At 38.7% G+C, this 15,772-nt stretch overlaps 1 protein-coding gene and 1 long non-coding RNA gene across 2 annotated transcripts in view; one reads left to right on the top strand and one right to left on the bottom strand.

The window, feature by feature from the left end:
- Positions 1-2,535: 2,535 nt before the first annotated feature.
- The window catches only part of FAM83B (family with sequence similarity 83 member B), a 215,959-nt gene continuing 202,722 nt past the window's right edge, over positions 2,536-15,772 (top strand). Inside the window, exon 1 of the mRNA XM_069726761.1 lies at positions 2,536-2,661. The gene's annotated coding sequence lies outside the window, so the exon portion shown is untranslated. The remainder of the gene's footprint in view (positions 2,662-15,772) is intronic.
- On the bottom strand, positions 4,895-13,521 carry LOC138637836 (uncharacterized). Its single transcript, XR_011312425.1, has 3 exons — positions 13,432-13,521; positions 8,232-8,323; positions 4,895-5,380 (listed from the first exon to the last, which is right to left on the bottom strand). It is a non-coding gene; the product is annotated as an uncharacterized lncRNA (long non-coding RNA).

Genomic DNA, 15,772 nt, shown 5'->3' with positions numbered 1-15,772 from the left:
GTAACAGAGTTCACTTCCATTCACACTGGGTGAGGTCTAACCCACGTGTGAGCAAGCGTTCATTCGCCATTACTCAGCAGCAGGTTCCATCTCTGCACGGTGGACCCCAAGCTCCAAACGCACCTCATATCTCCCTTCATATTATTTGGTGTGTTCTGCTATCCCTAACAAGCAGTGAGATGCCCCCACACTGCTACCAAGCCAGCCTATGAGTACCCAAATCATGGGGGACAATTTATCTCCATCTCTGGCTTTAAAAACATGTCATTGGCAAATGATCAAGTTAGAAAGCTCTCTGTACTGTCAATTTAAATGTTGTTATTAGACATAATGTCTAAAACTTGCATTTTTTACTGCACCGCTAATGTTATACCAAATAGTCCAATCAGAGTTTTAACCCAGAAACTAAATTAATGATTCTGGGGTGAAATTTTTGCAGAAGTGATCACAAGGACATAGACATTTTTGTGGCTGCACTAACCTGTGGTTCAATAATATCTTGCCCTATTATTATGCTTTAAGTAATGTTATACATTGTGTTCTGGAAACAAATGAAAGGTAAATCAAGGGATTTATTTTATTTCAACCTTTACCTCAGCCATTGATGCTGCAGTCCAAAAACTACCATGTTCCTTTGTTAAAGTACCATGCTGTACTGTATACTGTAATTTCAGAGGTTCAAAACCAGAACCCATGAGATTAACAGCAAGGGTCCCATGTAATTAGAAGTAATGCTCATTCTGTCTGTTTAGCTCTTTGGATACTGCAATCAATAGCAAAGGAAAGATGGAAGGAGCTTCATTCATCCCCAATAGAAACACACCAGTGTTCGGACAAGAAGATCACAATGTGCCAATGGGTTGCTAATGTACTGATCTACAACATGCTTTGTAATAAATACAAATCTATACAGAATTGATACCACTGCGACTGTAATTATTCAAATGATAAAAACAACACATTAATTATGCTGAATGATAAATGCCATAAAAACAATTCACACAGCTGCTGTTTTGAGATGCCCCCACACTGCTACCAAGCCAGCCTATGAGTACCCAAATCATGGGGGACAATTTATCTCCATCTCTGGCTTTAAAAACATGTCATTGGCAAATGATCAAGTTAGAAAGCTCTCTGTACTGTCAATTTAAATGTTGTTATTAGACATAATGTCTAAAACTTGCATTTTTTACTGCACCGCTAATGTTATACCAAATAGTCCAATCAGAGTTTTAACCCAGAAACTAAATTAATGATTCTGGGGTGAAATTTTTGCAGAAGTGATCACAAGGACATAGACATTTTTGTGGCTGCACTAACCTGTGGTTCAATAATATCTTGCCCTATTATTATGCTTTAAGTAATGTTATACATTGTGTTCTGGAAACAAATGAAAGGTAAATCAAGGGATTTATTTTATTTCAACCTTTACCTCAGCCATTGATGCTGCAGTCCAAAAACTACCATGTTCCTTTGTTAAAGTACCATGCTGTACTGTATACTGTAATTTCAGAGGTTCAAAACCAGAACCCATGAGATTAACAGCAAGGGTCCCATGTAATTAGAAGTAATGCTCATTCTGTCTGTTTAGCTCTTTGGATACTGCAATCAATAGCAAAGGAAAGATGGAAGGAGCTTCATTCATCCCCAATAGAAACACACCAGTGTTCGGACAAGAAGATCACAATGTGCCAATGGGTTGCTAATGTACTGATCTACAACATGCTTTGTAATAAATACAAATCTATACAGAATTGATACCACTGCGACTGTAATTATTCAAATGATAAAAACAACACATTAATTATGCTGAATGATAAATGCCATAAAAACAATTCACACAGCTGCTGTTTTGAAATCATTCTGACTCCTTCACAAAAAGTCTTATATACACCAAAATAGTCTCAATGTAATAAGATGTCTCATCACACAGGAAAGTTCAACCAACAACTTAAGTGCATTTATTCAGCAAAAGCAGTAAAACATAAGTCACAGTACTTCACTGTGATCCAGTCTCTTTGTTCTGAATGCTCCTGTACTATAACATTGAAGTTTACTGTATCCAGGTTTTTTCACATAAACTTTCTGACTTTGCCCAGATTATTGAAAGGACTGTGTACTGAGCCGTCAGGTGCGAAATATCCCAACTTTCTGTGATGTAGGAATTCACATACCACTGAGCGGCAAAGAAGGCGGATGTCTGCAGGAAGGTAGAATATTTTATTCATTTGACCAGTTTGAAGTAATCTTACTTATGAAAGCCATAAAACCTAAGAAAGTATATGGGAAGCTAGAGCTTGGCTAACATGCTAGTCATAAAGTGTGACAATGCCACTGAGACGTCCGGGCTTGTACTGTCATTACATAGTAACAACTCCACCCCCATTATCACATCAGTGAGCTCCTGTGCTTAGTGAAATCCCCGGTATTACATTTTTCTGCTCAAGGGATGGGCCTTGAGTTTAAACAGGTTTTGCACTGCTCCTACATTCAAGGCGGTTTCATATGACAAGTCATTTGCATGTTGGAACAGGTAACACACCTGTCTGCCCAGGGCTCTATTCATGAGGACTAGCCAAACCCAAACACGTTGCTCTCATATCTCCACCAGAGCTGTGACACATTCAGATCTCACAAGCGTCTACCTGCTTCCATTTCATGGTAAGTAACAAAACTTTTTTTTTTCCTGTTGGTATCATGTCCAGTAAGTTAAGAATGAGAGAATATAGGGCATATTCATTCAGAAGACCGGCAGAATGTCATACGTTTTGATCTGGAGCTCTAGCCTGAAATGTTCTGTAGTGATAATCACAAGGAAGTGTTTCTATTCTTACCCGAAGACATGAAATCATTTCTAAGAATTGTCAGAAAGATACTCTATGAGAAGGTGTTCTCTGAGCTTGGTTTTTGGCCAGGATTAAATAGAATGTCTGTGTTCTATCATATGAGGACAAAAGTCTTTTTGTTTTATATGGAAATGTTTTAACACTTGGAGAAAGCACAAAAATGCGAACACTATGCATTGATTTAAAGTGGTACACAATAAAGCCACATAATACAAGAAATCCATAGGATTATGTTTTTACTATGCTTTATTGAAATACATTAGTACTGATAAGAATAATTTAATTTATTGGTATTCATATATTTTTCAATGTAAAAGTAATGAGATAATATTGCCATATACTAAATGATTGATCAGTATTTATCTTTTAAGATATATACCGGTATGTTATTTCTGCGGATTTCCTCTAGTTTTTTTTAGGGTATAACTTAGGCTAACATGCCTGCATAGTATCATTTTGTGTTTTGTCTGTGGTCGAGAACTGCAATTTAATAGTAACCATTGGGAGAAAGAATTTTATGACTTCGATCCATCGGCCAGGTTAGTAATTTGTGACCACTCTACAGGCATCCTATATCGGTAATGTAATATGATTCTAGCCTGCTTCTGATATGGCTTAAGGGGCCTTAATAACAAATTTATGGAGTTTTAGTACATGATGATAGAACAGGTTAAATCCTAAAAGTGTTATTAATTTGGCAAATAGTTTTTGTTTTGAGTTCAAGCATTAAAGTGATGACATTAAGCTATCAATTGCAATCTGCCAGTGCAGATGAGCCTAAGTATTGTTGCCTCCATGCTTACAGTAGTAACTGAAAGAAAGACAGCAAGACCTACCAACCATCTGATGTGTATGGGGGCTTCCAGACTCTTCCATGAGGGATGATGTTTAATGACAGAAGGATCAGACAGTTGGAATTTAAATGGCTCATCCATTTGTTTCTAGAGGAGATAAACCACTGCCAGAGAAGTCTGGCAGTGTCTTTCTTCCTTCCCTTTGAATGCACATGAACATAAGCAAAAAGTTTATCTATTTAAGAAATAGTAGAGAAAGCTGTCAGCTGAACTAATGTTAATTCGTGCCAGCTTTAAGCGGTCAGTGCACATAAATCTCAGTTGAATCTGCCAATTGAGGCAGAACTTGACATCTGTAAAATGCGTGTGGAAACCTACTGACTGTCACATGTTTTAGGGGACAATAGGGACCAAGCATGTTGAATTGAGAACACATGCTTGGCCACACTGGGCCCAAATTTGTGTGGCAGGAGGGCAGGTGGACTATTTGAAGGTGTATCACAATCATCAGACCAGGGGTGCACAACCTGTGGCCTGAGCGTCACCAAGTTGCCCACAATGTCATTCTGTGCGGCTTTCAACCATATGCACAGAAAAGTGCTTATCTGAGAAATCAACTATATGCGAGCAGCACTGACCAGCAGCTGAGGATCAAGGACTGGCAAGTACTAATGGTGTACTTTGTAGGCCTGGATTGTACTTCACGAGAATGGGAGTCACTTAATCCATTTTGCACTCAAGAAAGAACTATGTGAATTACACAGGTGGCTCGCTCCATCGTAGTTTATGGGAGTGCAAAAAACCCATGATCTATGGTAGAGAGCCATCGGCATGCATGACATCTTCCTCTTTTAGGACCCATTTACACAGTTTTCTACTCGGATTTAAAAGTGGATTTTACAGCTAAACCACATAAAAAATGCTTCATGTACTCTTCGAATAACTTTCCTATTAGTTTTACTGGAAAATGTTCAAAATAATGTGAAAAAAGTGCTACATTCACTAAAGTAGTCATCCAATTCAATTCTATCAGAAGCGTATTCAAAGAGTATGTGACTCAGTATTTTATGTGGATTTAAGAGCAGAATCTATTTCTTAATCCTCACGAAAAAAAACTCAGTGATCTTACCATGAAGCTACAGCTCTGGCAAAAATTAAGAGACCACTGCAAAATGTTCAGTTTGTCTGATTTTTCTCTTTATAGGTATATTTTTGAGTAAAATGTTAATTTTTAATTTATTCTATAGACTACTGACAACATGTCTCCGAATTTCCAAGCAATAATTTTTTTTTTTCTGAAAAGGAGACGTGGTAAAAATTTAAAAAAAAAACACGAGTGCTTTCAGACCTCAAATAATGCAAAGCAAAAAAGTTCATAATCATTTAGAAACAACAATACTAATGTTTTAACTCAGGAAGAGTTCAGAAATCAATATTTTGTGGAATAACCACGATTTTTAATCACAGCTTTCATGCGTCTTGGCATGCTTTCCACCAGCCTTTCACACTGCTCCTGGCGCCAAAATGTAAGCAGTTCTTCTTTGTTTGATGGCTTGTGACTATCCATCTTCCTCTTGATTACATTCCAGAGGTTTTCAATGGGGTTCAGGTCTGGAGATTGGGCTGGCCAGGACAGGGTTTTGATTTGGTGGTCTCTTCATTTTTTCCAGAGCTGCATATTCCCATGCTCAGTATTTGGTGAATTTGAGATGTTGCAGATTTTCTGCAGCATTTCTCCATCTGTAAGATAAATTAGATTACTTGCGTTTGTGTTTATATTTACATCAATATTTTGCTAAAAATAAATGGTTCATGGCTTTAATAAATTTGGCATGTTTTCTGATTTTATCCTTGCCACATCCCCTTCCTTTTAATTAGCTGTAATGAAATGCAATTTTAATTTCACGCTTTTCATTTTTTAGTTTATTTTTAATATAATTCTAGCACATTTTGCCTAGTATATTCTCACAAGTGAGGTTGACCACAACTGCAGTTCAATATGTCCAAACATGCAGGTTATGTCAGACAATTCTTATTATATTCACAGCTGTTAGAAAGTTAAAAGCAAGCAGAAAAAAAAACAAACAAAAGAAAACATTTTTTTCCAATCCATTCTAAAGAACTGGGTTTTCTAAAAAAGACAATACATCTCAGAACATGTAGGTTACACAACGCTTTTTGATTAATACTTTTCCTTTTTTTTTGCTTTTCACAACATTAGGGTATACAATGGTGGCTATGTGTGTTGATAAACAGGAGTCTCTCATAATATTTAATCTTTATTTTATTTAATAATTATATTTTATTATTACATTGTGGGTCATATATACCAATCAATCATAACAATAAAACCACCTGCCAGAGCAGCTCTGACCTGTTGTGTCATGAACGTCACACAAGTGAGAGTGTCCTGTGGTATCTGGCACCATAATGTTAGCTGCAGATCCATTACTGAATATCCTGTGTAATGAGGCCTCCTTAGATCAGATTTGTTTTTCATCCCACATCACACAATAGGTTATTTGGATTGAGATCTGAGGCATTTGGAGGCCGAATCAACACTTTGAGTTTGTTGATATGTTCCTCAAATCATTACTGAACAATGTTTGCAGTGTGGCAGGGTGCAATATCCTGCAGAAAGAGGCCATTGACATTACATAATTCTGCTTTTTAGCTTTTTATAAGCGGTGCATGTCAAAGTATTATCCATATGAATACCTAGTCCAAAGGATTCCCAGCAGAACATTGCTCAGAGAATCACACACCCTCAGCTTGTTTGGATTTTTCCTATAGTTTGTTCTGGTGCCATACTTTCTCAAAGGTATGCACATGCAGCTTGCAAGTATTAGATAAAGTGATTTTTCAGACCAGTCTACCATCTTCTATTGCCTTTTGGTCTATTTTTGATGTTCACATGAGCATCTTAGGAGCTTTGTAACAAGACCGAGACCAACATGGGCACTCTGAATAGTTTGTAGCTACAGTGGGTACGGAAAGTATTCAGACCCTTTACATTTTTCACTCTTTGTTTCATTGCAGCCATTTGGTAAATTCAAAAAAGTTCTTTTTTTAGTAATGTGCACTCTGCACCCCATCTTGACTGAAAAAAAACAGAAATGTAGTAATTTTTGCAAATTTTTGAAAAATAAAAAACGAAATATCACATTTTCTGCCATTCTTCATTGTAGATTCTCTCCAGTTCTGTCAGGTTGGATGGTGAACGTTGGTGGACAGCCATTTTCAGGTCTCTCCAGAGATGCTCAATTGGGTTTAGGTCAAGGCTCTGGCTGGGAAAGTCAAGAATGGTCACAGAGTTGTTCTGAAGCCACTCCTTTGTTATTTTAGCTGAGTGCTTAGGGTCATTGTCTTGTTGGAAGGTGAACCTGCGGCCAAGTCTGAGGTCCAGAGCACTCTGGAAGAGGTTTTCATCCAGGATATCTCTGTATTTGGCCGCATTCATGTTTCTTTTAATGACAACCAGTCATCCTGTCCCTGCAGCTGAAAAACACCCCCATAGCATGATGCTGCCACCACCATGTTTCACTGTTGGGATTGTATTTGGCAGTGCCTGGCTTTCTCCATACATACCACTTAGAATTAATACCAAAAAGGTCTATATTCATCTCATCAGACCAGAGAATTTTATTTCTCATATTCTGGGAGTCTTTCATGTGTTTTTTAGCAAACGCTATGTGGGCTTTCATATGTCTTGCACTGAAGAGAGGCTTCCTTCTGGCCACTCTGCCATAAAGGCCTGACTGGTGGAGGGCTGCATTGATAGTTGACTTTGTGGAACTTTCTCCCACCTCCCTACTGCATCTCTGAAGCTCAGCCACAGTGATCTTGGGGTAATTCTTCCTCTCCTCCTCTCTCACCAAGGCGTTTCTCCCATGATTGCTTAGTTTGGCTGGATGGCCAGGTCTATGAAGACTTCTGGTGGTTTTAAAATTCTTCCAATTACGGATTATGGATGCTACTGTGCTCTTAGGAACCTTGAGTACTGAAGAAATTCTGTTGTAACCTTGGCCAGATGTGTGCCTTGCCACAATTCTGTCTCTGAGCTCATTGGCCAGTTCTTTTGACCTCATGATTCTCATTTGGTCTGACATGCACTGTGAGCTGTGAGGTCCTATATAGACAGGTGTGTGCCTTTCCACATCAAGTTCTATCAGTTTAATTAAACACAGCTGGACTCCAATGAAACAGTAGAACCATCTCAAGGAGGATTACAAGGAAATGGACAGCATGTGACTTAAATATAAGTGTCTGAGCAAAGAGTCTGAATACTTATGACCATGTGATATTTCAGTTTTTCTTTTTTATTAAATTTGCAAACATTTCTACATTTCTTTTTTCGTCATGATGGGGTGCAGAGTGTACATTTATGAGAAAAAAATGAACTTTTTTGAATTTACCAAATGGCTTCAAGGAAACAAAGAGTGAACAATTTAATACTGAATACTGAATACTTTCTGTACCCACTGTATATGGCCCCATACAAAGAAAATTACCATACGTATATTCTGATAACTTTCTATCACAGCCAACATTACTTTTTTCAGTAATTTGAAAAACAGCTAAAATTGCTCACCTGTGGGATCAGATCAGACAAACTTATCTTCACTCTGCATCCATATCTGTAGCCAGTTCGCTGATTATCCCACTTTTCATGGGTAGTAACCTCTATAATTCAGAAAAATACAATTTTGGAAATGATCTTACTCAGTTGCAACAAGCAACATAAATCATAGCCTGCATGATTCCAGTCAGTTAAATGTTTCTTTGAATCTCTTGGGCGTTTCAGAGAAAATATATAGTTTGAAAATCTGTTCAGAAACCGTAGGCAGGGAAGAAACTAGTCCTGCGCTGCCCCATCCAGTTTCTCTGCGCTCCTCTCCACATGGTTGATAGGTCTCTCCCATGTGTGAGATATTTGTCAATCACCCAGACCGGCACTAGAAAAAGCCTGTCATGGAAGCACTAGACTAATCCCATCTCTGCCTATACTCCCGTGGTCTACTCTTCAAACTACAATTTCTCTAAAATCCTAGAGCATTTCATAGAACATATACCTTGTTGTAAAGTTAGTCAAACTAATTTGCTCTAAATAAAATTTTAGTTGAATTTCCTAATACGTGTAGGTCCCAGCGAAATCAAACAATGTTCGAGTTGCGCAAAATGCCAAAAAAATGGCTGCCAACTTTTTACACATTGATTTCATAATTCACAGATGGCGTGGGCTTTCTCAGGATATACCACCAACGGGGATAAACTTTCATGCTCTGTGTCTTTGATAGTTTTAATATGGCAGTTAGAAAAATTGCACCTGAACATCGATGCATCACTTGGTGTGTGGTCTTGCTCTCTTTCTTTCAAATTGCTAATGCTGGCTTTCCAATAAACACATTAAAGGGGTACTGCAGGAAGGTAAAAGATTATTCCAATGGCCATGCCTTCATAATCTACAAAAGTAATAAGAATAGAGCTGTTTCCCGTACTCAGGACCAGCAATTTAATGTTAGGCTGGGGTCACACTTGTGAGTTCAATGTGAGAAACTCGCACGAGTCTCCTGCATCAATTCCCAGCACTTCGGACTGGAGCATGCGGCTGCATAGAAATACATGCAGCTGCACGCTCCGGTCCCGAGTGCCGGTGTCAGTGCCGGGAATTGATGCGAGTTTCTCTCATTGAACTCGCAAAGGTTACCGCGGCATTACTGTGGATTTACTTCTCGGTGCTCCCGCTCAATTCTGGGCCGACATGCTGCAGATCGGGCGGTGTGGCCTGCTCCCTGCTGCTATCCCCTGATAATATGTCCTTCTATTCAGTCTGAGATCAGGAAGCAGTCCATGCCCCTGATCGGGGACTGAATAGAAAGACATTATCAGGGGTCTCACAGCAGGGAGCAGGTCATGCCCAGAAGGGATGGGGAGCATAGAGGAGTAGATCACCATGACACTGAATTTCCACTGAATTTATCTTTATATTTTATGAAGATGTGACCATTAGAAATTTATTTTTATCTCCCCGGAGAACCCCTTTAAAAAAAAATTGCCTACACTTCTAGCAGACCACACAGTGTTCGAAAATCTGTTCAAGACAACTGGATTACTGAAATTGTGGGGAACAATTTGCCAAATTTGATTCAATCGATTTCAAAAGCTTCAATCTTTGCTATCTGGCCATAGTGGCGCAGCCGGGCTCTAGTTCAGGCGCCCATGGTTTGAGCAGCATAATTACGTGTCAGTTTCCCTTTAAACTACGCACCTCGGTATGATCATGGCAGACCAGTTAAAGATAGCATAGCAGTGACCATATGGCATGGACATTTGTCATTAACTAATATGTTTGTAGTCAAGCTGCTTTGTGTGTCTACCTCTTGGCTAGGCACACGATCACCGTGCAGTATGTGCCATTGGGAAGGCGATAGAGCTGTCCTTAAAGTTGGCCCCTCTTCTGGTTGCATGATTATTTGTACTGAAAAAGTGCAGTAAGGCCATGAAGCCATTTGGCTAAAGTCGCTAAACAGCCATTGTAACGGGTTCAATGTGGGGGACAAAGGAGCTCCCTCCCTTTGTTAACACCACAATCATTGTTAAAAGCTGTGTTTTAAGATTTGAAATCACCATTATTGCCCAAGTGCAACTGTCAATTATAGTTACTTCCCCGCTGGTAATGACTGGGGGAAACATATACACTAAAATTCAGGAAAGAAATTCTGCAGAGAAGATTCTTCATATCTGAGAACAAGTCAAATTAATATTTTTTTTGCTGAAATCACCCTTATGAGTTAATTTCATGCAATCGGTAAATACTGCACAATTTAACTGCACATGTATGAAACCATAAAACTCATATCTGGAAATATACCCGTATAGCTGGAATTTCTAGAGTTTTCCAGATTATTGCAAAATTCATGATGTGTGAAGATAACAGGTCTCATTCTGCTGTGCACAGCAGTAACACGCCCAGCACTGGGAGTCATTGCATTGCTGCAATCTTATGATTGTCATACACAAAAATTATTTAGGGAAATAGTTTCTTTTTCATTTACTTTATATATTTACTAAAGTTGAAGGCAGGGTGCTTTGTGAAGGATTAAAGGCAATCTGTCACCTGTGATTTGCTACTCCATCTGAGAGCGGCATAATGTAGGGGCAGAGACCCTGATTCCATCGATGTATCAATTACTGGGCTTTGCGCAGAACTATAGGTTATCTGTCGCCAGATATTTGCTACACCATTTGAATGCAGCATAATGTAGGGGCAGAGACCATGATTTCAACGATGTGTCATCTACTGGGCTTTGTGCAGGATTAAAGGGAGTCTATCAGCAGGTTTTTGCAACTCCAACTGATAGCAGTATTACGTAGGGACAGAGGCACTGATTCCAGTGATGCATTACTTACTGGGCTACTTGCTGTCATTTTAATAAAATCCCTTTTTTTTGCTGGAGATCTAGCAGTTAAGTGAATACTGAACTCTGTATAACTCTGTTCACACCACAGATTGGCAGTTTTCAGCCCATATATTACTGTATGTATACAAATAGCTGCCAATCACTGGTGGAGACAGGTTATAAAGAGGCCATGAATATATGCTTGACTACCTGGCAGCAGGTTCACTAGTTCTCTAGTGATAACAGTGATTTTAACAAAAATACACCAACCAGTCCTTTAAGTGACACATCACTGTAATCAGGGTCTTTGTCTTTATATAATGATTTTCTCAGATTAAGTTGAAAATCTTGGTGATAGATATCCCCTTTCGCACCACTTGTTTGTAATCTTTAAAGGGAACCTGTCACCTGAATTTGGCGGGCTCTGTTTTCGGTCCGATGGGCGGTGTTTTCTCTCCTTTCATGCACCCCTTCCTTTCCCGCTGGCTGCAATATGGTCTTGAATTTGATTCGGTTTCCTCCGTAGTGCACGCATGTGCAATGCAATCTTGCCTTGCGCACGCGCAGTATGCTTTGCCCAACTGCGGGCAAAGCCGAAAAGCATTAGTGCGCATGTGCCAGCACACTATATCCCGGAATACAGCAAAATACTTCCAGGACATAGTGCGCCGGCGCATGCACACTAATGCTTTTAGGATTTGCCCGCAGTTGGGCAAAGCATACTGCGCGTGCGCAAGGCAAGATTGCATTGCGCACGCATGTACTACGGAGGAAACCAAATCAAATTCCAGACCATATTGCTTCCAGCGGGAAAGGAAGGGGTGCATGAAAGGAAAGAAAACACCGCCCATCGGACCGTAAACAGAGCCCGCCAAATTCAGGTGACAGAGTCCCTTTATTAGCTACAGATTTGTATTTTTTTTTGTTGAAAAAACGGATGCAAGCAGATGCATTTTAAAGAAAGAAAGTCTGTTTTGTTGATATATATGTTACTTTCTTAAACAACTACCTTTTTTTAAAGAAAAAAAAATCCTTTTTAACTCAGAAGGATGGAGTGTCAGGAGATCATGTAACTTTTTTTTTCTGGAAAAAAATACAAAACTTGAGAGAATGGAGGAAAAAACAGATTCAAACTCATGAGCATATTGACTGCAATATTGTAATAAATAGATTGGTTCTTCTATATTTTTGTAAAGAAGAAAAACCTGCATTTGGATACCGTTAAAAAAAAGATGGATCAAAGCGAATGTTTGTGCAAATAAATTACAAATGGTTTTTTTTTACAGACAGGGCAAAAAAGTGCCTTGTATATACGGACAGTCACGGAATTTCTAGATGTTTGGCACCCCTAGCCATTGATAAGTAATTACACAAATTAAATATTTTATGATTAAGTCCTCAATTGCATTTTCTTTTGTTACCAGCCATCAGTAGTGTTTACGTTCTGAATTGTAGGACTATAACCTCACACTTTGTGATTAGCGCTTTTCACCCGTAATCATATACTGTAGTGTGATATGGTTTCCTAAACAACAGAATAAGTGTGGGTAGAAACAGGTAGAAATAGCAGTATACATGCCCTTGGGTCATTCTTTATTTTTGCAGCTATAGCATGGATAATACAATGCTTTGCTTGTTATGTTACTGGCTCAAATCCATTGCATAACACATAAAGCCAGGACTGAGAGCTTTACTGAAAGATTGTTGTCTAATACAGTATAAGGTAGTTTGCCTAATATAAGGTAGCCATTACAATTCCTTAGCAAAACTCATAATCCCCTCTCTTTTTAATAGTTTAAAGAAAACTAGGATTATCACGATTACAGATCAAAGAGACGGTATGTCCTGCCTCCTTATGAGACTTTTTTAAAATAATGGCGTAGAGCTTCCAAAGCTTGTAGGCCCCATACAAGCGGCTCTGATGTCTATATTGATACCTATGCCCATACTGGAGGATCACTCACCTACCCATCTATTTTTATAGGATTGAGAAATGTGTCGGTCTAATCCTCTTTAAAATTCCTTTGCGTGTGACCTGATTCATAGAAAGCATGAAGGAAAGCTATGAACGTCGGCATACGTATCTTAGACTGACAGTTGGAAAGTACTTATGATTGTCATCACATAGGCGGCAGCAACGTTTATCTCATCCTTACAAATAGGGTGAGGTGGAGGGAATGCTATGTAATTACATATATACATAACACGAATAAGGACGATACCTTAAGGCAGAAAAAGAGTTCTGCTAAATGTATAGAAATGAAAAAAAAAAGGATGGAGTAAAACATGAAACCTAATGTATGTACTTTGTTGACTCCAGCTCTACCGATATGTCAAACATTAATTGCATGTATAGTGGTTGGAAGGTGACTTAGGCGCTATTAAACGTACCTTTGTACTTTACTGTTTGTTCTTCTTAAGAATGAAAACTGTGCCTGCCTGAGACAATGGAGCAATTTCTAGGAAGATGAGTAAGGGAAGTGTTTCTGCTCTTTGCTGCTACTTGCCAATAATGCTCAAGCTTAATAGTCTCTTGTGGACAACTCCCTGTCTGATTTAGCAATGCTATCTGACCCGACAGACTTGAAATGTGTGCCTGTAAAGAAGGAAATGTATGTCACTTTCTACCCAGCACTTTGCTGCTAATTTCATCTGCATTCTGCTACTAAGAAAAATCTAAAAAAACAACTTGTCTAATTTTTATTGAAATCTACAAGAGAAAAAGGTAAACAAAAACCCTGATGTAACTAAGTAAAAAAGCAAAAGTGCATTTAAATAATACAGAGTTTTTAGTGATACTGGTTTTTGATTAAAAAATAGCACAAAAGCCATCCCACCTCGTCACGGTAACTCTGATCAGGACAGTCCTACTCTGTATTGTTGCATTCTGTGCAAGCCGGGGTGTGGCCTCCCTGTTTCTGAGCTAGAGACTATATTAGGCTTCCCCAGTCTAGTGTTTCACTGGTTGGGCCCATTCCTTTCGTCTGCCCTTATTCACACTGAGGTCAACATTGACACAATGTAAGGTTTTAATATTAGACAGTGTAGGACTGTCCTGATCAGAGTTACCGTGACGAGGTGGGATGGCTTTTGTGCTATTTTTTGATCAAAATACAGTATTACTGAAAACTCTGTGTTATTTAAATGTACTTTTGCTTTTTTACTTAGTTACATCAAGGTTTTCGTTTACTATTTTCTCTTGTAGGTTTCAATGTTTTGTGGCCAATGTGAACATGCGTTTAACCTCTGCATGTGTACCAACTCAATTTAAGCTCAATTTTGTGTTTTTTTTTCTCTGTATTGTTGCATTCTGCGCAAGCCGGGGTGTGGCCTCCCTGTTTCTGAGCTAGAGACTATATAAGGCTTCCCCAGTCTAGTGTTTCACTAGTTGGGGCCAGTCCTTTTGTCTGCCCTTATTCACACTGAGGTCAACATTGACACAATGTAAGGTTTTAATATTAGACAGTGTAGGACTGTCCCGATCAGAGTTACCGTGACGAGGTGGGATGGCTTTTGTGCTATTTTTTTTTAATCAAAAAACAGTATTACTAAAAACTCTGTGTTATTTAAATGCACTTTTGCTTTTTTACTTAGTTACATCAGGGTTTTCATTTACTTTTTTCTCTTGTAGGTTTCAATGTTTTGTGGCCAATGTGAACATGCGTTTAACCTCTGCATGTGTACCAACTCAATTTAAGCTCAATTTTGTGTGTTTTTTTCTTTAATTCTTATGAAGTTTTCCTTGTAGACTAAATATATTACTAATGTATCAGGACTATGTGCATTTAGGAGAAAAGGTAAAAGCTAAGGAGCCTCATGCAGAAAAAATGTCTCAGTGTTTAATGTACATTCCAGATTTCATCTTTAATCATATTAAATAACATAGTAACATAGTAACATAGTTAGTAAGGCCGAAAAAAGACATTTGTCCATCCAGTTCAGCCTACATTCCATCATAATAAATCCCCAGATCTACGTCCTTCTACAGAACCTAATAATTGTATGTTACAATATTGTTCTGCTCCAGGAAGACATCCAGGCCTCTCTTGAACCCCTCGACTGAGTTCGCCATCATCACCTCCTCAGGCAAGCAATTCCAGATTCTCACTGCCCTAACAGTAAAGAATCCTCTTCTATGTTGGTGGAAAAACCTTCTCTCCTCCAGACGCAAAGAATGCCCCCTTGAATAAAAAGAATAAAACAATAATTATTGGTTGTTATAGACTCTCTGAGACAAACTTAATATATGAAGCCTGACTCATTATGATTCGATTTAAAGTTGTGAGGAAAAGTGTTTGCCCCCTTCCTGATTTCCTATACTTTTGCATGTTTGTCACACTTAAATGTTTCATATCACCAAACAAATTTAAATATTAGACAAAGATAACACAAGTAAGCACAAAATGCCGTTTTTAAATGAAGGTCTTTATTATTAAGGGAAAAAGAAACCCAAACCTACAGGGTTCTGTGTGAAAAAGTGATTGCCCCCTAAGACTAATAACTCATTGGGCCAAACTGAGCAGAAACAACTGCAATCAAGCATTTGCGATAACTGGCAATGAGTCTTTTACAAAGCTCTGGAGGAATTGTGGTCCACTCATCTGTGGAGAATTGACGTAATTCCATCATATTGGAGGGTTTCCGAATATGAACCATCTTTTTCAGGTCATGCCACAGCATCTCAATCGGATTAAGGTCAGGACTTTGACTAAGCCACTCCAAAGTCTTAATT

Source organism: Ranitomeya imitator, chromosome 5, assembly GCF_032444005.1.
Source record: "Ranitomeya imitator isolate aRanImi1 chromosome 5, aRanImi1.pri, whole genome shotgun sequence".
NCBI classification, from domain to species: domain Eukaryota; kingdom Metazoa; phylum Chordata; class Amphibia; order Anura; family Dendrobatidae; genus Ranitomeya; species Ranitomeya imitator.
The sequence above is the reverse complement of the archived record's forward strand: the minus strand, read 5'-3'. Positions and strand labels throughout refer to the sequence as shown.